This window comes from Chiloscyllium punctatum, chromosome 22 (assembly GCF_047496795.1).
Source record: "Chiloscyllium punctatum isolate Juve2018m chromosome 22, sChiPun1.3, whole genome shotgun sequence".
Taxonomy (NCBI): Eukaryota; Metazoa; Chordata; class Chondrichthyes; order Orectolobiformes; family Hemiscylliidae; genus Chiloscyllium; species Chiloscyllium punctatum.
This window is the reverse complement of record NC_092760.1, coordinates 49,895,699-49,919,151: the sequence shown is the minus strand read 5'-3', so window position 1 is coordinate 49,919,151 and position 23,453 is coordinate 49,895,699. Positions and strand designations below refer to the sequence as shown.

The following is a 23,453-nucleotide window of genomic DNA, read 5'->3' as shown; positions in this document are numbered from 1 at the left end:
CTTTGTTGGTACAGATAATGTCTGTTGTGGCTGTAGAGGCTCACATGGAAGTGGCAGTCTCAGCTACAGCGACTGCACTTGAAAGTGCTGTCATCTGGTGTTGTCTTGGTGCTTTTTTTTGGTGGGCGCACTTTTCTTCAGTGGCAAGCCTCAGCTTCTCTTCTCCTCTTGTTAGACCTCTGCATTATTCCAGCTCCAATGACAGCAATCACTTGCAGTGTTCCTCCCACCTCTCAACATACATGTTCAGTGACTACATGTCTCTCTTGTAGACATCTTTGAAATGAAGATGGGGCCGCCCTTATGCTCTCTTGCTGGAGGCCTGCTCCTCGTACAGGTCTTTTGGGATCCTCCCATCTGACATGTAGCCCAGGCAGCGGAGATAGCGTTGTTGCAGTAGGATGAAGAAGCTAGATATTTGGGCTTGGGCCAGAACTTGGTCAATCCACTTGATGTCCAGGATGTCTCAGTCTGCGAAGGTGGAAGACGTTGAGGCACCACTCTTTCAGCTCCAGGTCTCACAGCTGTAAAGCAGTATGCTGAGGACACAGGCCCTGTAGACTGCAACCTTGGTATGAATCGTCAGCTATCTGCTCACCCAGACTCTCTGTCAGTGTGACAAATGTTGAGGCTGCTCATCTGATTAATCTGTTGATATCAGAGTCTAGGGAGAGACTGTCAGTGATGCTGGAGCCAAGGTATGTGAACTCATGAACTACCTCCAGCTTGTAATTGTTGGTGGTTATGGCAAGGGGGTGCTCAGTGCCTTGACCCAACATGTTGGTCTTCTTCAGGCTGATGCCCAAGCTGAAGTCCTGGCAGGTTCTTGAGAAGCTGTCCATAAGGCACTGCAGTTGCTCTTCCGAGTGTGTTGCCAGTGCAGCATCATCTGCAAACAACATGTCCTGATGAGTACCTTATAAACCTTGGTTTTCACCCTCAGCCAGGACAGACTGAACAGCCTCCCATCCGATCTGGTGTGGAGGCAGACACCATTAGTTGATGTTCAAAAGGCGTGCTTCAGCAAGACTGTGAAGATGATGCCGAACAGCGTGGGGGCAAGCACACAGCCCTGATTCGCACCACTGCAAATGTTCAAGACCTCCAAAGAAGAACTGTCAAACTGAATGATGCCCTTCATATCTGTGAGGAATGCCTGAACTATCCTGAGGACCTAGTGGGGCAGCAAATCCTGGTGAGGATTTTGAATAGGCAGTCTCTGCTGACAAGGTCAAAGGCCTTCGTGAGGTCAAGGAAGATAATGTGGTGTGGTTGCCTTTGCTCTCTGCATTTCTCTTGTAGCTGTCAAAAGGGAGAAGATAATGTCAATTGTGGAGCGTTCTTACCTGAAACCGCACTGAGACTTGGGATATTCAGCAATTTTCTGCAATCTGTCCATGACCATGTTGGCAAAGACCTTCCCAACAATGCTCAAAGAGATTCCCCTGTAGTTGTTGCAGCCACTTCTGTCACCCATATAAAAACAAAGGGGATAATGTTGCAGTCTCATGTCTTGCAGGACTACTCCCTCTTTCCAGCACTGGCGCAGTAGCTCATGCAGGTGGTTTAGCAGGACACTTTGTGCACTTGATGGCCTCTGGTGGAATGCCATCCAATCCTGGTGCCTTCCTAGTGGGCAAGCTATCAATTGCTTTACTCAGCTCTTCGGCAATCGTCAATGCATCCAATTCCTCCATGACAGACAGGCATTCCACGGCATCTGGTGCACTGTCAGAGATGCTATTTCCTCTGGAATAGAGTTTGGAGTAATGCTCCACCCACCTCTCCATCTGCTTGCCTTTATCTTTGATGGTCTCACCTGTTATGGTTTTCAGTTGTTCTGTCTTGCTCAGAGTTGGACTGATGGTTTTCTTGATTCTCTCATACACTCCACTGATGTTGCCTTTGTCAAATGATGACTGAATGCTTTCACTAGTTGGAGACATAATCATTTGCACAGCGTCTGGCAGTTTTCTGGCCCTTGCCTCTTGCTGTCCTTAGCGCTTGCAGGTGCTGCCTGGGTGAGGTGCTTTGATAGTACATCACACTTCGCCTTGATGACAGCGGTCAGCTTACCTGAGCTCGCTTCAAACTAGTCCTGTGTCTTTCCTGGTTTCTTCCCGAAGGCTTTGAATGCGGTGTTGTGGATAGTGTCCCTGAGAGACCCACCTCTGCTAAGTAGCACCTTCTGGTAGGTCTGCAAGGAGCGCATCTTCCAGTGATTTAATGAACTCCACCACTTTGTCTAGGTGTTGGGTCTTACTGACATTGATGCGCTGCTTGCCTGGAGGCTTGGCGTAGTACATCTTCTTTGGCCAATGTCTGATCTTGCAGCAAACCACAGAGTGATCCGTGTCGCAGTCAGCACTCTGAAAGGAGCAAGTCATGAGCACATTTCTCAAGTGGCAGTGTCTGGTGATTATCAGGTCTATCTGGTGCCAGTGTTTGGAGCAGGGATGTCACCAAGACACCTTGTGCTGAGCTTTAGTCTGGAAGTAGGTTTTGGTGACACACAATTAGTGAAGCATACAAAGCTTGAGCAGTCATTGCTTGTTGTCATTCATACTGCCAATTCCATCCACCCCAGGCAGCTGGTCACAGAACTCATCCATTGCAGCTTGTGCAGAGGGTTGGGGCATAGACACTGACAAGGTTGATAGGCCTGGATGTGTGGAGTCGAAGTGACAAAATCTGCTTGTTAGACTCTACCATCTTCAGCAGAACATTCTTCACTGCAAAGCTGACACCATGCTTCTGGTTTCGTCTGAGCCCTTCCCCTGCCAGAACAAGATATAGTCTCTCTCACATAGGGCTCACAATTGTGTGAGGAGTGTCTCTTGCAGTGTTGCAATGTCCACTTGCAGTCTCAACAGTTCATTATTAATCACTGCTGTCCCATGAGTATCGCTGATCTCCAGAAGGTCATTTGATATGCCAGTGGTCATGGTCCATACATTCTAGCATCCTAGTCTGAGTGCTGACTTCTTTCTTTGTCTTGTTATGCTTGGTGCAGTGTTTACAGCCCACAGTCCAGGCTACTTGTATCCCTAAGCCCCACATACCCAGTGGAGCATGCGGACGGTGGCGGGACTGCGCCTAGTTGGCTGGGGCAGCCCAGCTTGAGGTGGATAATAATTCAGTGAGGCACAATGGCCTCTCCCTCCATTGAAAGCAACCCCTGGTGCCTTGCTCTATGCCAATCGAGTGCACGCTTATAAGTGTTAAACAGCTGCTTTCCCTGTTATGCCACCACGGTGAGGTGACACTGGAGTGTCCTCTCCAGGGCGCAGACCTGGGCAAGGTTGTATGGAAGTCTAGCAGTTGCCCAGGCAGCAGGTCTCCCCTCTCCATTGCCACCAATGTTGTCCAAGGGAAGGCTAAGGGCTGATACAGCTTGGCACCTGTGTTGTTGCAGGATTTGCTAGAATGAGGTTGAAGACAATGTTGGGCTGTCTTGGGGGCTCCAGCTCCGGATTTGTCCCCAGGGTTTACTCCCACAGCCTTTCCCATGAGTTGCCAAGGCAGCAGACATTTGAAATCAGAGTTTTCCCCCCTCTCTCAGGGGGATATATAAAGGGTGAGGGTATATGTGGGATGGGGGTATATGAAGGATGGGAGGGATAGGGACATGAGGGATGCATGATTGTATATGAGGGAACAGGATGTGGATACAGGAGGATTAGAGTTAAATGAGAAATGGGAACATGGATACAGGAGAGTTGGGGGATGTAGAAGAGATTAGGGTATATAAGGGAAGGGGGATGTGAATACAGGAGGACTGGGTGTATAAGGGATGGAGATGTGGTGTACTGTATGTGCACGGGGATTCTGTGCAGGAAGGTTGAGTAAATGAGGTCTGGGGTACAGGCCCATTCCTGGGGAGGGGAATGTTTTTACAATGTGCCCAGATTCCAGGCAGCACCATGCTCCAGTCTCAGCTCATTCCGTCCGCCTGGCTAGAGCCTGGGGTCAGAGAGCGGACCTGAACGGGAAGATGGGGGCATGGGGTCCGGCTCCCAAACCAAGCCCATGCCCCATTCATAACCATAACGTGATACTTTCACTTTCAACCGGAGCCGGGTGCACTGCGATCAGGACAGGTCGGTGTGATAAGCCCGGAGTCCCATCCGCGATTAACCTCCACCGCAGGTTTTTATAAAACTCTATAAAAGTCACCCCTCAGCCTCCTACACTCAGGAAAAGTAGTCCTAGCCTATCCAGCCTCTCGTTCATAACTCAAACCTTCCAGTCTCAGTAACAACTTTGTAAATCTTTTTTGCACCCTTTCTAGTTTGATAACATCCTTCCTATACCAGGGTGACTAGAATTAATAAGCAATAATCCAAATATGATCATTCCTGTTAGATGTCATCAAATGAGTTTGTATTACACAAATGGGATAGAAAATGCTGATTTGGAATTGTTGTGTCACCATAGTCTTAACAGACCATAAGGGCTGCTGTCATTTTAAGAAAAGCAACTGGTGGTGACTTAACCGGAGGGCCACCAGACCTCAGGCAAGGGAAAAGGTTGAGCAGAAGAGTCTTTCATGGTAACCTCAAACCTGTCATGGGAATTGTACCCATGCTATTGGCATCACTTTGCTCTGTAAACCAACAATCCAGCCAACTAAACTAAACCTATTCCCTGATTTGGAATAATAAAGGTATCAAATATCACAAAGTCTCTGGAGTTAGAAGCACTTAAATTTTTATTGTGCTTTGTGTGCTAAGGATGAGTAATACAAAGAATTTTGAGAATGAGAGCAATATAATTTCCATTTAACCACAACTTCATGTGCAATGTTTCAAACATACAAAAGAAGCTTTGGAGCAGTGTTACCAGTACGAACTGAGACTCAAGAATAAGTTTGGATGCTATTTGTTTCCATTGTGTAAGACCCATAAAATAGTAGCACATATACACAATAATTAGGCTTCACATTGTTGCCTAAGTAACTAGTAAGATGCAAGCTAATTTTCAGATTTGCTAATCAGTGTTCCAGGTACTGAACTTACAAAATTGCGTGAACAAGTTGCACAACTCACTTCATAAACTTGAACACCTGCGCCAAACTTATTCTAATCAGTTTGGTCAGCATAAAAGAAAGCAACTAATGTAGTATGAGCAGTTATAAAGTTTTGAAATCATTTTAATCACCATATAAGGTATTTTTATTTTTAAAAGGGAACAAAAATGAATCCTTTGTTCAAATAGTTGCATTAGTGGTTTAGTACAATTCTCACCTGCCATACAGGAGACACAGGTTCAATGCATCGTGGTTTTTACTTCCTTTCTTAATGGGGCTCTGGTGGAGCAGTGGCAGTGTCCTTGCCACTGGACTAATAGCCCCACATTCAAGTCCCAAGTGTTCCAGAGGTGTGTAATAATATGTCTGAACAGATCATTAAGAGTATGCCTGAGCATTGATGCAACAATATACAAAAAATTGCAGAGAGGAATGATAAAGGTCCTCATCTAAAATTTTGCAAACTACATATTTGATCACCACAAGTTAAAACAGCAAAGACTACTTAGATAATACAGGATGAAATGGAATATCCAAGAGTGAAGCTGTGTTGTGCTCGTAAACCGAATAGTAGCCAACTGCCAAAGTAAAAAGGTAGCTCTAGGCTGCAGCTAGTTTGGACAAAGCGGAAGATTTCAAAAGAAGGGTCAGTAAAGAATGGAAAGCTGTTAACAAAGTCATTTATTGAAATCATAGCATGCAGCGTACATGTGTAAGATAATGACAAGTAGTGATGGTGCATGGGCTTTCATACTGGGATCCCACACACATTTTTGTTGATTGCTTTGGGTTCCATTGTCAAAATTGCATGTCACCTTGCTAAAAAAACCTTGCAACTGCTGTGGTAGCCATTTTATATCACTCCAATGTTGCATCGGCTGACTTAGATCTACTCTAACCACAGTGCATCAGTGGAGTCAGTGCATCATTATGTAGATCATTTCTAACCTCTAGGTTGACAATTGTTAGCTAAATTGTCTTGCAGCAGCTTTCGTGCTGAAGTACTGTTACTAGAACTAATTTGTGTGTCTCACTAGATTTGGAATAACTATTTGAGCTACCTTTTAAAAGTACTTAATTTGCCAAAAGGTTCCTCCTTGACATATGCCATTCTTGGTAATAAACATAAATTTTAGAAAGCAAGAATGAGAAATCACAAGAAATAATTTCAAGCTTTACTTCCTTACCAACTATATACATTTCAATTCCATTCCTTGAACTTGGATTTTAATAGCCAAAACATACACTTGAAGGATATCAATAACAGTGTCCAAAATCCAAATTAGCTCACTATGTTTCAGATAAATTTCATAGTTAATTCTAAATTTAGATTATACATTCAGTTGGTTTCTAAAAGACATGAGTGAAGAACCAAGGGTCAGCTACATCCTGTTGTGGTAGGAATGAAAGGCTTAAATTTGTTCACTGGCTAGGAGCTGAGTGAAGCTAATAGCTGACACCCAGCAAAAGCTTTTATGAATTCAGCTTCAACAAAAGTCAAATCATTGAATGTATCAATATGTAAGAAACCTGATTTAATGAATATGCAAGAGGGTATATCTGAAAAAAATGGTATCAACCTAGTAAAGCCACAAAACAGGACCAAATTTGCATGACAAGTAACGTAAGCAGCAAGTAACAAACAAGGCTAAATGATTCGAACAGATCCAGATCAAAGCTCAGCAAGGACAATTAAATAACTCACTCGAGGAGGAGACTCTACAAGTCGCCACATGGTTAATGATGTGAAAACCAGCACATCAGCTCAAAAGATAAGGCTGAAGCATTTGCAACAATTTTCAGCCAGAAGTGTTAAGAGAATAATGCATTTCAGCTTCCTCCAGAGACTTCCAGTCAATTTGGTTTACTTCCTGTGATGCCAAGAAAAGGCTGGAAGCACTGGGTACTGCAAAATTCCATCTATAGTACCGAAGACATACGCTTCAGAACTTGCACACCCCAGCCACATCACTGACATCTACCCAACAACATGGAAAGTCATCCAGGTATGTCTCATATACTAAAGTGCAGGACAAATCCAGCCTGGCCAATTACCACCTCACAGTCTACTCTCAATCATCACTAAGGTATCATTGAGCATCAAGTACTATCAAGCATCATTGCTTAGCAATAACTGGCTCACTGATGCTCAGTTTGGACCCTGCCAGGACCACTCATCCCCTGACATCATTACAGCTTTGGTTCAAATTTGGCAACAGCCGAATTCTAGAAATCAAATTAGAGTCACTGCCCTTGACATCAAGTCTGCATTTGGATGGTGTCGTATGCCCAACCATCTTCAGCTGCTTTATCAATGATCTTTGTTCCATTTTAAAGGTCAGAAATGTAGATGTTTGCTGATGATTGTGCAATATGTAACGTCATTCACACCTACTCAAAAGCTGAAGCAGTCCATTTCCAATGCAGCAAAACCTGGACAATATCCAGGCTTGACCTGAGAAGTGGCAAGGAATATTCATTCCACAAAAGCACCAAGCAACGCCCACATCCAACAAAACAGAATCTAGACTTCAGCCCTTGACATTCAATGACATTACCAGTGCTGAATATTGCACTGTTAGCATCCTACCGGCTTACCATTGACCTGAAACTGGACTGGACTAGCTACATAACTACTGTAGCTAGAAGAGCACATCAGAGGTAGGAATCCTACTATGAATAACACACACCCTCACTCCCCAAAGCCTGTCCACTGTCCACAAGGCACAAAGTCAAGAGTGTAATGGAATTCTCCCTACTTGCCCAGTTGAGTGCAACTCCAAAAATACAGAGTTTGATACCATCCAGGACAAAGCAGTCCACTCGATGACACCACATCCACAACATCTCCACCACCAATGCTCAGTAGGAGCAGTGTGTACCATCTACAAGATACACTGTAGAACTTCACCAAAGATCTTTAGACAGCATCTTCCAACCTGATGGTTTAACAGAGCAATCATGGCATTTTCTTCTAGCTTTGGTAGTTGCTGCTAAGCATGGACCTCAGAGGCCTGCTCAGCTGGAAAGAAAATTAGTGGAAACAATGCTCACAATGCTCTGCTGGAACATATTTTTCTCTCACTTAAAATGGGCGGCTCCTTATAAGAACATAAAAACATAAGAAATAGGAGCAGGTGTACACCATCTGGCCCTTCAAGCCTGCTCTAATCATTCAATAAGATCATGGCTGAACTTTTCATGGTCTCAGCTCCACTTACCCACCCTCTCACTGTCACCCTTTATTCCTTTATTGTTCAAAAATAACCTCTTAGCTTTAAAAACATTTACTGAAGTAGCATCAATTACTTTACTGAGCAGGAATTCCATAGATTCACAACTCTGAGTGACAACGTACCTTCTCAATTCAGTTCTAAATCTGCTTCTCCTAATTTTGAGGCGATGCGCTCTTGTCCTAGTTTCATCTGCTAGTGGAGACATCTTATCGACGTCTATCTTATCTGTTCCTTTAGAAGAATCCCCTCCTCATTCTCCTAAATTCTAATGAACGTAATCTCGGTCAACCCAATCTCTCCTCATAAGCCAAACCCCTCAATTCCAGAATCAACACAGTGAACCTCCTCTGTACCCCTTCTAGGGCCAGAATATCCCCTTCTCAAGTAAAGAGACCAAAACTGCACACAGTACTCCAGGTGTGGCCTCACCAGCACCCTATACAGCTGCAACATAACCTCCCTGCTTTTGAACTCAATCCCTTTAGTAATGAAGGACAAAATTCCATTTGCCTTTCTAATTACCTGTTGTACCTGCAGACCAACCTTCTATGATTCATGCACAAGAACACCCAGGTCCCTCTGCAGAGCAGCGTGCTGCAACTTTTTTATCATTCAAATAATCATCCTTTTTACTGTCACTCTGACCAAAACGGATGAGTTTACATTTATTAATATTGTATTCCATCTGCCAGACCTTTGTCCACTCATTTAAAGTATCTATGTTCCTCTGCAAAGTCCACTGCACACTTTGCTCTGCACTCATCTTAGGATCATCTGCGAACTTTGATACACTACACATGGTCCCCAATTCCAAATCATCTATATAAAATGTGAACAATTGCAGTTCCAACACTGATCCCTGAGTCACACCACTAGTTACTGATTGCCAACCAGAAATTGCACTCAGTTATCCCCACTCTTTGCTTCCTGTTAGTCAACCAATCCTCTGTCCATGCTAATATTTTACCCATAACACACATGCATCTTTATCTTATGCAGCAGCCTGTTGTGCAGCACTTTGAAGGCCTTTTGGAAATCAAGGTACACCGCATCTACTGGGTTCCTGTTCTCCACTGTGCTCATAATGCCTTTGTAGAATTTGTTATGAAGTTGAAGGTGAGCACTGTACCTTTAAAAGAGTGAAAGCTCTTTTGCATTGAGCGCTTGAAGGCACCGGTCATGTGACTGACGAGCAGTCTCAGAGTCTACTGGAAAATTGAAAATATGTAACATTTGGCTGTAAACTAGATACCTTAGTTGTTTTGACCACCATTCGAATCCAACCAATTCATTTAAATTATGCCCCTGAATACAAAAATCCAATCGAATTTGAATTTATTGATTTTGACAACACCAAACCAATGAGACGATCCAATGTTTGGGATATAAAGAAGCAACATTTTGAGAGTTAGCCAGACAGAATGACCTACAGCTATTGCCAGAGTAATTGCCAGCAAAACACTCTCTATCAAAAAGGTACCTTTTTCATATGAAACATTTTAGCAGCAAAACACTGAAGACGACGACCCAGGGAGATCTGCAGCCGACGGAAGAAAGACACTGACAACATCAGCCGCTGGGTGGTTTTGAAATTAAGTTGATGTAATTTTAATAGGGTCTTTTTTTTGGAACAGTATATTGTTGTAGAGTTGGAGTTAGATAACAAACCTTTAAGAGAAAGAGGTTCAAAATTGTAAATAGTTGTTGTGTAAGCTTCACTTTTAGAGTTAAAAGAATAAACTAATAATTTTTCTTTAAATAGTAAGATTTGGGAGTTCTGTCACTCATACTTTAACAGAGTACAAAGCGAGATGGGCTTTTCTGAGTGTTTGGTTTAATTAGCAGAAGGGTTTGTCATTGTGTCATAATAAACTCCAAAAGATTAATTAAGCATGACCTGCCCTTCATGAACCCATGCTGACTCTGCCCAATGGGACAATTTCTATCTTGATGACTTGCTATTTCTTCCTTGATAATAGATTCAAGCATCTTCTCCACTATGCGTTAAGCTAAAATCGGTCTATAATTACACATCTTTTGTCTACCACCCTTTTTAAACAGTGGGGTCACATTTGCTGCTTTCCAATCTGCTGGAACTGGCCCAGAACTGAGCAAATTTTGGAAAATTACTGTAAATGCACTTGCTATCTTTCCCACCATCTCTTTTAGTACGCTGGGATGCATTCCATCAGGGCCAGGAGACTTGTCTATCCTTAGCTCCATTAGCTTGCCCAATATTACTTCTTCCATGATAACAAATGTTTCCAGGTCCTCACCTACCATCATCTCTTTGTCAATTACTGGCATATCATTCGTGTCCTCCACTGTGAAGACCAACACAAAATACCTATTCAATGTACCAAAATACCAATTCAATATTTTTAAAAACAGTTTCACCTCTCTCACAATAGGAAATATCCCTTTCACATACACTGTCAGGACTCTTCAGGATTTTACATATTTCATTGAAGTCACCTCACACTCTTCCAATCTCTAGCAGTCGCAAGCCTATCTTGTCCAACGTTTGCTCCACTTATCCCAGGTATTTGTCTAATAGTTTTTTTCTGTACAGCCTCTACCACATTTGCATCCTTCCTTAAATAAGGAGACCATCACTGTACATAGCACTCCATTTGAAGGTTCGTCAACGTCAGGTATAATTGGTGTATAACCTCCCTACTTTCACATGCAATTTACCTCACAATAAGCAAAACCAATTTATTCAGCATTCTTAATTACTTGCCATACCTGCAATGTTAACTTTGGCAATTCATGCACTAGAACACCTGGAAATCTCTGTACCTCAGAGCTCTGCAATCTCTCACTATTTAGATAATGTGTCGTTTTTATTTTTCCTGTCAAAATGGACAATTTCACATTTTTCCATTTTATATACCAGTTGCCCACTCACTTAAATAACCATATCCCTTTGTAATCTACTTTTCAACTTATCTTTTTGTCATCAGCAAATTAGCAACTGTACCTTGATCTCACCATCCAAGTCATTTATATGAATTTCAACAAGTTTAGGAACCAGCACTTATCACATTGGCACACTACTGACATCTTGCCAACCATAAAACGACACATAATTACCTATTGTTTCATGTTAGCTGGCCAACCTTTCATCTATATGTTACCCCTATGCACTATGAGCTTTTATTTTACACAATAACTTTTGATGTGGCACCTTACCTTCTGGAAATCTTACTGAGTACATCCACTGGTTCTTAAAGAGGATGCAGCATTGGTTCAACAGAAATAAAACTTCTCAGATGTCAGAGCATTAGCCGTGTTTGTTGCTGAAATCTTTCAGCTTGAAGTTGGCAAGACTAGGATGGAAATTCTCAAAGGTCTCAGGAATTTTGGCTGGCTCAGAGAGATAACAAGGACAGAAAATCCAGGGCAAAGCTGAAGGCGCACAATATAAGAGGAGATGCTCCAATCGGACATTAAACTGATGTCCCTCAGGCAGATGTATGATATTCCATGGCACTATTTCAAAGAACCATTTCCAGCAGGGGTTTTTTTCCCCTGGAATCCTGGTCAACATTTACCCTTCAGCTCACATAACCTCAAATTGTATGACAGGTTATCTTTTCATTATTGCAGTATTGTTGACAGTGTTTCATATAAAAACAAATTGGCTACTGAGTTTCCTATACCGCAACAGGGGCCATACATCAAGAGGCATTGAATTAGCTGCTATGTTCTTTGGGATATCCCAATATTGTAAATTGGCTAAAACACAATATTTATTTTAAAGTTATAGAATCATGGAATGATTACAGCATAGAAGACCATTCAACTCATCATGTCTGTGCTTGTCTCTGCAGAAGCAACTCACATTCAGCCACTCTCCTGTTCTTCCCTGTAGCCCTGCACATCTTCCTTTTCAGATAATAATCCAGATTACTCTTGAAGGTCATCATTGAATCTGTTTCTCCTACACTCCCAGGCAGCATATTCTTGATCCAAATCACTCACTGCATGAAAAGAAGATTTTCTTCACGTTGCATAGAACATAGACCAATACAGCGCAGAACAGGCCCTTTGGCCCTTGATGTTGCGCTGATTTGTGAACTATTCTCAGGTCGTCCCCCTACACTATCCCATCATCATCCACGTGCTTATCTAAGGATTGTTTAAAATCTCCCTAATATGGCTGAGTTGACTACCTTAGCAGGTAGGGCATTCCACGCCCTTACCATTCCGGAGTAAAGAACCTGCCTCTGACATCTGTCTTAAATCTATCACCCCCTCAATTTGTAGTTATGCCCCCTACTACAAGCTGACGTCATCATCCTAGGAAAAAGACTTTCACTGTCTACCCTATCTAATCCTCTGATCATCTTGTATGTCTCCATCAAATCCCCTCTTAGCCTTCTTCTTTCCAATGAGAACAGACCCTTTCCTCAAAAGACCATCCTTCCAGACCAGGCAACATCCTGGTAAATCTCCTCTGTACCTTTTCCCAAGCTTCCACATCCATTCCGAAATATGGCGACCAGAACTGTACACAATTCCATGTGTGGCCGCACTAGCGTTTTGTATGGTTGTAGCATGATATTGTGGCTCCTGAACTCAATCCCTCTACCTATAAAACCTAACACATCTTTACAGCACTATCAGCCTGGGTGGCAACTTTCAGGGATCTATGTACATGGATTCGAAGATCCCTCTGCATATCCACATGACCAAGAATCTTTCCATTGACCCAGTATTCTGCCTTCCTGTTATTCTTTCCTGTACATTCATGTCATTGAATGTCTCTTGTTTCCATTCTACTTTTCTCCCCCCAAAATGTGCTTTGAGCAGTTCAACCCATCAGCACCTGTGACCCCCCCCCCCCTCCCCCAGACTGCCCCCCCAGGAAATTTCCAAAGACCTGGATGAAAGAAATGGATGACAACAACCATTGCTTCTTTTGCCAATTATCTTAAGCCTGTGTTCCCTGTTTCTCGCTCCATCTACCAATGGAAGCAGTTTCTGCCGCTGCCTGTCCCCTCATGGTTTTGAATACCTCTATCAAATCAATTTCAGACTGTCGGTTTCCCAAGACAACAACTCAACCTTTTACAATCTATCTACATAACTGAAGTTCTTTACCTCTGAAGTCAATTTCATGAATTTTTTTTTAAACACTCTCTCCAATGCCTTAATATTCATCATGTGGTGCCCAGAACTAAACACAATATTCTTATTTATGTATGTTTAACATAACTTGCATTTCTTACTCTACGTCCCAATTAATAATGCTATATTATTGCACTTGCAACATCTTCTGCCAACCGCAATGATTTATGCACTTTTAGTCTCAGGCTCCTCTGCTTTGTAACCTCTCTTTTAAACTGGCTCTTCACATTCTCCAGTGAAGACAAATCACTTGACAGGTTATTGAATTTAGCCTCCTGCACCCACTTATGCACCCATTCCAGCTATGTGTCTATGTGCTTTTGAAGTTCTACACTAGTCTCTTCACAATTCACAGTATTTCCAAAGTTTGTATTGTTCACAAAATAAATCACTTTATTTAGAAGGTGAGGAAGAAGAAGAAACACTATTCATAGTTACTAGATTGGAAAAAATCTTAAGGAAAACATTTTTATTACACTAGAAAAGTACAAACCTGCATTTTCTCTTTGGTTATAGCAGCATACAAGCAAATTGCCTTTTAAAAATCCTATATTCATGCTAAATAAAACCACTGAAAGTTTAGTGTGAAGCTTCTTCAAAACATTATCTGTAGGATGTCATGGGAACAACAATATAGATGAACGATCCTTGAAATGTTAATATAATAACTAATTGAAGAGAGTTTTGCAAACTTCTGAACAGCGACACAAACAAACTAATCTGATTTCTAAATTCATGTGTTACATCTCAATACTTGAGATTTTTTTTTAAAAATCTCAATCTGTAGACTGCAATTTGTTGCTGGATTAAGGTGGTATAGCGCATGTGAGTAGGAAAGTGAGATGACATAAAGTGTGGTTCAATGATTGAAGAGGAGGAGAGGTTTGAGAGTAGTAACTGTGCCAAAAAAAGAAAAGCCTTCAAAAAGGTGCAAAGAGGATGAATGAAAATATTTCTAGTATTGAAGGACTTTCAGGTACCAGGCCACATTGAATGACTAGGATTATTCTTTTCGAACAACAGAAAGTTGAGAGCAGATTTGACAGAGATATTCAAAACTACAAAGAATCTCAGCAGAAGGATTAACAATGAGAGGGTACAGATGTAAGGTAATTGACAAAAAAAAAGACACCTTGAGAGGAAAAAAAACTTAAGGGATTATGATCTGAAAGTGTGATGGAGGCAGATGGAAGCATAATTTCCAAACCGTAACTAAATAAGCACCTGAAGGCATAAATAATGCACAGCTCCTGAAAAAAAGCAGTTTAATGGGACCAGTTAAATTTCTCTTGCAGAGAGCTAGCAAGCGCTTGATGTGCTGAGATACTTTCTTTCATGCTGTAACCATCATATGATTCAATCTATTATAAGGTGTACAAATGTCATTCATTAAGGGACAGGTCAACCCCGTCCAGCCTTATCCCAGTATCATTCCATGCCCCAAACAAAGTGGTTGACCTCCTTACTGCCTCCAGCTACTGCTGGACAATAAATAATGCATTGCCTGTGTTATCCATAGTTAGATTAGATTATGGAATGGAAACAGACCATTCAGCCCAACAAGTCCACACCGACCCTCTGAAGAGTAACCCACTCAGACCCATTTCCCTCTGACTAATAACATTATGGGCAAACTAGCATTGCCAATTCACCTAACCTGCACATCTTTGGATTGTGGGAGGAAACCAGTGCAGCCAGAGGAAACCCACGCAAACATGGGGAGAATGTGAAAACTCTACACAGACAGTCACCCAAGGCGGGAATCAAACCCGGATCCCTGGCGGTGTGAGGCAGCAGTGCTAACCACCAAGTCACCGTGCATAATCAACTGAGTGAACCATCTCTGCATCCCCTCATGCCAGTACATCCTTTCTCAAGTAAGGAGACCAAAACTGCATGCAGTACTCCAGGCATAGCCTCACCAGCACTCTGTACAGCTACAACATAACCTCCCTGCTTTTAAAATCAATCCCTTCAGCAATGAAGGACAAAATTCCATTTATCTTCCTATTTACCTGTTGTACCTGCAGACCAATGTTCTATGATCCATGCACAAGGATATCCAGGTCCCTCTGCAGAGCACCATGCTGAACCTTTTGACCATTCAAGTATTTGTGCTTTTTACAGTTACTCCTACCAAAATCGATGAGTTCACATTTATTAACATTCTATTCCATCTGAAAGACCTTTGTCCACTCACTTAAACTATGTTCCTCTACAAAGTTTCACAGTCTTCTGCACACTTTGCTCTGCCATTTATCTTAGCACCATCTGCAAACTTTGACACATTACACATGGTCCCCAACACCAAATCATCTATGTAAATTGTGACTAACTGCGGTCCCAACACTGATCCCTAAGGCATATCAGTCACTGACAGTTAACCAGAATGGCATTCATTTATGCCCAATCTTTGCTTCCTGTTAGCCAACCAATCTTCTGTCCAGGATAATACTTTACCAGTAACGCCATGCATCTTTATCTTATGCAGCAATCTTTTGTGTCGTACCTGGTTGAAGGCCTTCTAGAAATCTAGGCATACCATATCTACTGGGTCCCTGTTGTCCAACATGCTCGTCATGTCTTCATAGAGGCCTAAAAGATTTGTGGGCGGCACGGTGGCACAGTGGTTAGCACTGCTGCCTCACAGCGCCAGAGATCCGGGTTCAATTCCCGCCTCAGGCGACTGACTGTGTGGAGTTTGCACATTCTCCCCGTGTCTGCGTGGGTTTCCTCCGGGTGCTCCAGTTTCCTCCCACAGTCCAAAGATGTGCAGGGCAGGTGAACTGGCTATGCTAAATTGTCCGTAGCGTTAGGTAAGGGGTAGATGTAGGGGTATGGGTGGGTTACGCTTCGGCGGGGCGGTGTGGACTTGTTGGGCCGAAGGGCCTGTTTCCACACTGTAAGTAATCTAATCTAATCTAATCTAAAAAACATGACCCGCCCTTTATGAACCCATGCGGAGTCTGCCCAATGGGACAATTTCTATCTGGGTGTCATGCTATTTCTTCCTTGATAATACACTCTAGTATCTTCCCCACAACAGAAGTTAAACCAACCAATAATTCCCCATCTTTTATCTACCACCCTTTTTAAACAGTGATAAGATCCAGTGTTGCTGTTTCAGCACTGCCAGAGCCCACTAAACTGTCCCGTACTGCCTTAACTTCATTGCTAGAATTCAAGTCTTTGCTCCATATTTGGATCGAGTGGCGAAATGCTAAATCAACTAATGGGTATAATAGTGGACATGAATCAGTACGGTATTGATGATCATACGTTGCAAAATGGCACGAACAACAACATCTTCCATCACTGTGCTGATAAGTGACAGTGGAGTGATGTAGTGGTAACTGGTCTAGGTTCAAGTTCTACCTGCCCCAATAACTTCTCTGAACAGATTAATTCCATAGGAATTAGAGGAAGGCTCTCAACTGGTTGGACCAATACACAGTAGAAAAGAAGATTGCTGGGGGTAAATCATAGCAGTCCCAGGACATCACTGGAGGATTTCCTGAAGACAGTATCCCAAGGTCAATTATTTTCAGCTGCTTCATCAATGATTGTATTTCAATCATAAAGCCAGAAATTAGGATGTTCGCTATTGGTTGTTCAATGTTCAATACCATTCACAACTGCTCAAATATTGAATAGTCTATGTCCACATGCAGCAAGACATGGACAGTATCCAGGCTGTGTCATTAAGTGGAAGGTAACATTTATGTCACATAGATGTAAACCAACTGAACTGTGCTGCAGGTACCATAGTGCCATCCTGGGATTACCTTTAATGATGAATGTGACTATATCTAAAAGATTATTTTTAAAAATCACTTTACTCATACGTATGACAGAAAATATAAAAGGGATAACTGTATAAAGTATAAAGTTACAAAGTACTTTTGACAATACGTATTTGACATTTTAATCAGAGAATTATCTTAATTTAATAATAAAACCTACTGTTAAACTATCACAGTATTTTGTTTGGATTGATCTTCAGCACTACTGCAGCTCCATAAAAGATCCTTCTTTGTTGGTTTTAAATCAGATTTCCACAGATGGGTTTACAAATAGAGAATTGCCTGATCCACATATTCCACTTGCTCCCAATGTTGTAGCTTGTCATTCTAACAAACAATATTACCATATTTCTGGTTTATTCCTTTCTCTAAAATTATAAAGCAAAGTAGAGTAGATCAGTTCCATTATATGTTCACAAGTACTAACATTGCATGGTTTACGGAAAAACAGAACTTACTAATCAAGATCATCTTTCTCATACATATACCTCAAAAATCATACGTGTCAAGTAAATTTAGTTCAAACAAACTTTTTTTTCCCGTCAGTAACTATAAGACTCATCATTTGAAGACAAATCTTGTTGACATTCTGGCCTTAGAAAAATAAGGGATGGGATTATTTTTGAAACTAGATAAAGTGGATTTGAGTTAGATTGAGGAGGCTGTTACTTCTTCAAAAAACAACTCAATCAACTTTGTGAGACGTGATTTCCCACGCACGAAGCTGTGTTGACTATCCCTAATCAGTCCTTGCCTTTCCAAATACATGTACATCCTGTCCCTCAGAACTCCCTCCAACAACTTGCCCACCACTGACATCAGGCTCACTGATCTATAGTTAGTTTCCTGGCTTGTCCTTACCACCTTTCTTAAATAGTGGCACCACGTTAGCCAACCTCCAGTCTTCTGACACCTCACCTATTACTATCGACAATACAAAAGTCTCAGTAAGAGGCCCAGCAATCACTTTCCTAGCTTCCTACAGAGTTCTAGGGTACACCTAATCAGATCCTGGGGATTTATCCACTTTTATGCGTTTCATGAAATCCAGCACTTCTGCCTCAGTAATATGGACATTTTCCAAGATGTGAAAATGTGTTGCTGGAAAAGCACAGCAGGCCAGGCAGCATCCAAGGAGCAGGAGAATCGACGTTTCGGGCATGAGCCCTTCTTCAGGAATGAGGAAACTGTGCCAAGCAGACTAAGATAAAAGGTAGGGAGGAGCGATAGGTGGAAGGAGGTTAAGGTGAGGGTGATAGGCCGGAGTGGGGGTGGGGGCGGAGAGGTCAGGAAGAAGATTGCAGTTTAGGAAGGCGGTGCTGCGTTCGAGGGATTTGACTGAGACAAGGTGGGGGGAGGGGAAATGAGGAAACTGGAGAAATCTGAGCTCATACCTTGTGGTTGGAGGGTTCCTAGGCGGAAGATGAGGCGCTCTTCCTCCAGCCGTCGTGTTGCTATGGTCTGGCGATGGAGGAGTCCAAGGACCTGCATGTCCTTGACGGAGTGGGAGGGGGAGTTGAAGTGTTGAGCCACGGGGTGGTTGGGTTGGTTGGTCCGGGTGTCCCAGAGGTGTTCTCTGAAACGTTCCGCAAGTAGGTGACCTATCTCCCCAATATAGAGGAGGCTATATCGGATGCAGCGGATGCAGTAAATGATGTGTGTGGAGGTGCAGGTGAATTTGTGGCAGATATGGAGTGATCCCTTGGGGCCTTGGAGGGAAGTAAGGGCGCAAGTTTTGCATTTCTTGCGGTTGCAGGGGAAGGTGCCGGGAGTGGAGGTTGGGTTGGTGGGGGATATATACCTGACGAGGGAGTCACGGAGGGAGTGGTCTTTTCGGAATGCTGATAGGGGAGGGGAGGGAAGGGAAATATATCCCTGGTGGTGGGGTCCATTTGGAGGTGGCAGAAATGACGACGGATGATACGATGTCTATGGAGGTTGGTGGGGTGGTAGGTGAGGACCAGTGGGGTTCTGTCCTGGTGGCGATTGGAGGGGCGGGGCTCAAGGGCAGAGGAGCGGAGGAGAGCATCGACGATCATGTCTGGGGGGAAATTGCAGTCTTTGAAGAAGGAGGCCATCTGGGTTGTTCGGTCTTGGAACTGGTCCTCCTGGGAGCAGATGCGGCGGAGACGAAGCAATTGGGAATATGGGATGGTGTTTTTACAGGGGGCAGGGTGGGAGGAGGTGTAGTCTAGGTAGCTGTGGGAGTCGGTCAGTTTATAGTAAATGTCCATGTTGATTCAGTCGCCCGAGATAGAAATGGAGAGGTCTAGGAAGGGGAGGGAGGAGTCTGAGACGGTCCAGGTAAATTGGAGGTCGGGGTGGAAGGTGTTGGTAAAGTGGATGAACTGTTCAACCTCCTCGTGGGAGCACGAGGCAGCACTGATACAGTCAGTCATCGATGTAGCTGAGGAAAAGGTGGGGGTAGTGTCAGTGTAGCTGCAGAAGATGGACTGTTCCACATATTCTATGAAGAGGCAGGCATAGCTGGGGCCCATGCAGGTGCCCATGGCTATTCCTTTGGTTTGGAGGAAGTGGGAGGATTGGAAAGAGAAGTTGTTCAGAGTGAGGACTAGTTCAGTCAGTCGAAGGAGGGTGCCAGTGGAAGGGTACTGGTTGGTACAGCGGGAAAGGAAGAAGCAGAGGGCTTGGAGTCCTTCGTGATTTTTCAAGATGTCACCATCTATTTCCCTACATTCTATATCTTCCATCTCCTTTTCCACAGTAAATACGGATGCAAAATACTCACTTAGTATCTCCCCCATTTCCTGTGGCTCCACACAAAGGCCGCCTTGCTGATCTTTGAGGCCCTATTCTCTCCCTAGTTACCCTTTTGTCCTTAAATGTATTTGTAAAACTTTGGATTCTCCTTAACTCTATTTGCCAAAGCATGAAAAAATGGAACGAGTTTGAAAATGCAATTGTAGCAACTTGGGGAAAAAAAGAGATTTCTTTCTCGGGCAATCACAGAAGCCAGTGAAGTTGGTACATGAAAGGGGGGACTTGGCTGGTGAATAATTGATGTAGAGAGGCTTGAGAAGTAACAAGGCCATGTGTATGGGTAAAAGAGTTTACATGAAGGAAGATACAAGTTTGAGCAGGAAAGTAATGATCTCAGAAGGAAGGGAACATTGTCGAACATTGAGATGGAGTAAGAAACTTGGCACAATACATGGATTAACTGTAGACAATAAAGATGTTAGAGGAAAGATGAGTTTGGTGGAACAAAGTGAGATCCTCAAAAGGAGGAGAAGGTGCCAAATCGGAGAACACAGAACAAAGTGTGATTGCAGATATAGGCCATAATTTCATCATACTATAACATTTGGGAAGGGAAAAAGCCAGGTCAAAACGGAATAGTGAACAACTGAGCACTAAGAACAGATGTTAGATACTGATTCAACATAAAGACAGCCCACATATATTGTTTCTTTATAACTATTTAATTGCTTTCTCAAAATTGAAGCATTTAACTTCACATCATTTGCATGTCTATATCAAGTGACAATGTTTAAATTTAAACCTTACTTTGTGACTAGTCGATATAATATGGTCTGTATCTAAACTGGGTTTAATGCTGCATCCCAATTTAGGGATGATGTGACAGTGCAAAAGAGTCACTCTTATGGCAAGAGGAACACAAAGTTTATTGTCTATATTCTCCATTGGCTACTGGCACAATGTGTGTATTTTAGCAGAAGATATTTTGTGTTCAGTTAAATGAACAAACTCATTATCAGTTGCTATCTTTATTTTTCCTTGTGCGTTTATTAATCAATCAGTGAACTAGGAAACAAATGCTGTAATGTTAAGCATGGTACCAATGTTTTCACTTTGTGCAGAACGAAACAGAATGCTCATTGTATGATGTGGTATACTTGCATTGTCACATCTATGAAGGAAAACTCTGATAAGTATAACAATAGTAACATTAAAATCTATTTTGTTTTGGCAAGTTACTAATTATACAACACTTACTGCTGAAGTTGCCAAGTTTAGATAAAGGAAACACTGGTATGCACTATCACAGTTTATCAGAATTAGTTCACACCTAGACTGTACTAAATTAATCCAGGTACAAAAGCAATTTGAGACTAATACACAAACTGGAACAAAAACAGACAATGAAACACTACATACAACATTAGAGGTAAACAAGCTCATTCACAGCAGAAGATCAAAACATATCAGCATCACTCTGAACCAACATAATAGTATAATCTAGTCAAAGGAAAGCAATACTGAAGAAGGAAATGCTTCAACTTTAAACCTAACATCCATCTTTAATTAGATACATATTAGAATATTTTTAAGTCACCACATTCTGAACCTCAGCCTGCTCGCAGAAGTTTATAATAAGAAATTTTGCATCTTCATCTGGATTTTTTTTCTAAAATACTTATTTACTGCTTTGGGGTTTCAAATGTTTGGAAGAAGAATAGTAAATAGACAAATCAATGGAATGGTAGATTGCAGAAGTACTAAAACTAGTAGTCCGCATAACCTTTGCAGTCTCCACTGCTGTTCATATTCTCCAAAACCCTAAGTTTCTTGGAAGCCAATTTTTGTCTTATCAGTCTTCATCATATCTAAAATTTACCTGTAACTTTCTCACTAAGACTTCAGTCCACTTATCTCTTCCACGTTCACAAATAATCATTACCATTATCTGGTGCCCCTAGCCTGGTCCATGCCAGTCAGCATTTCTGTACCACCATTATCTCCCAACCTAACAATCTAGACTTTCCTGAATACCTCCATTCAGCATCATATACCTCAACTTCGTTAGGACCAAAGGAAGAAATATAAGAAGAAAGAGTGGGAGCCTGCTGATGGTGTACAAATGTGCAGATGACATTAAAAGAGGAAGCACATACAAATCCAAATATGTATAACTCAAGAGAACAGAGGCACCAGAGTAAGCGCTTGAATACTGTAGCAAAATTTTCCACGTAACTTTCAAAATTATGCATCTATTTTTAATTGTATAACAGCTGTTACAATAATCTTGATATATTTATATGAACATTAGAAATAGGAACTGGAGTAAACCATCAAGCCTGCCCCATCATTTTATGGCTCAACTTCTGCCTCTGCCCCACTTTCCCCAATCAGTTATCATATCCTTCAATTTCCTGGGAGACCTGAAATCTGCCTGAAAAATGTCAGCCATAAATATATTCAATGTTGGAAAACCCATAATCCCTGCTGAGGATGACTTTAGTCTGAAAGATTGCATGAACACCCCCCCCCCCCCCCTCCAATGTTCTAATTTTACCAGCCAGGCACAGTAATATCTCTATGTCTATTTCATCAAGTCCCTCCTGAGTCCTGTGCATCTCAAATAGATCACCTCTCATTCTTAAAAACTCCAGGCAGTTAATGAATCAATTTACTCAGCTTCTCATCTCAAGAGCAAAGTAACAGTTAAGTGATTTTTCACTATACTGCCTCCTATGCAAGCTTCCTTAGAACAAATCTTAGAGAACAAATCCGCGCACCCAACTCCAAACGTTGGTCTCACCAGAGTTCAGTACAATTATATAATTTGCCTTCCTAATTGCTCCCTGCAAAGGAACACAATGTCTCTCCAAACAAACAAGTTAGATGTGTTAAATGCTTTTTTAAAAAAAACCTGTGTTTTTTACTACTGAAGTAAATAATGTTGTTACCCCTCAAATATCTTTCTGCACCCACTTTACGTCATCCTCATAAATCCTGGTCCTTGAAACTGCAATAATTTACGTGCACACTCCAACACTGTTTTACTACTACTACTACTACTACCTTCTTGCAACGCTCGACTAGCAGAACCAAGAAATGTCATAACATACGTAACGTATTATTAGATTATGATGCCCTCCTTTGGAACAAGGGATACTGAACTATTTATTCCGCAAAATCCATAATGTTTGACAGCATTCACCACTGAGGAGTCACTATAAAAATATTTGTGCTGTACACTGCTTACAAACTGACGTGAAATAAAACAGGGTTTCCAAAAAAAAACATAATAACTATTCAATTTTCTGGGAAAGAAAAAGCAACGTCGGCGATATAAGTTCTCAAATCATGTGCAAGTTTCTTTTTATGCCGGGTCGGGTGTATTTTGATTGCTGTATAACTGACACTATCTCCTCGTTTCACGCTGTGCGTCCACCTCAGCACCGAACGGTTTTGAAATGTGTCTCACCAACAGTTCACAATTATCATCGCGGGGGCAGTCGAAATGAACCAACCCCATATTGT

The 23,453-nt window shown here is 42.1% G+C and overlaps 1 protein-coding gene across 4 annotated transcripts in view; it reads right to left on the bottom strand.

Moving 5' to 3' along the window:
* The window catches only part of LOC140493623 (uncharacterized), a 250,415-nt gene that overhangs the window by 226,469 nt on the left and 493 nt on the right, over positions 1-23,453 (bottom strand). The window lies entirely within an intron of this gene.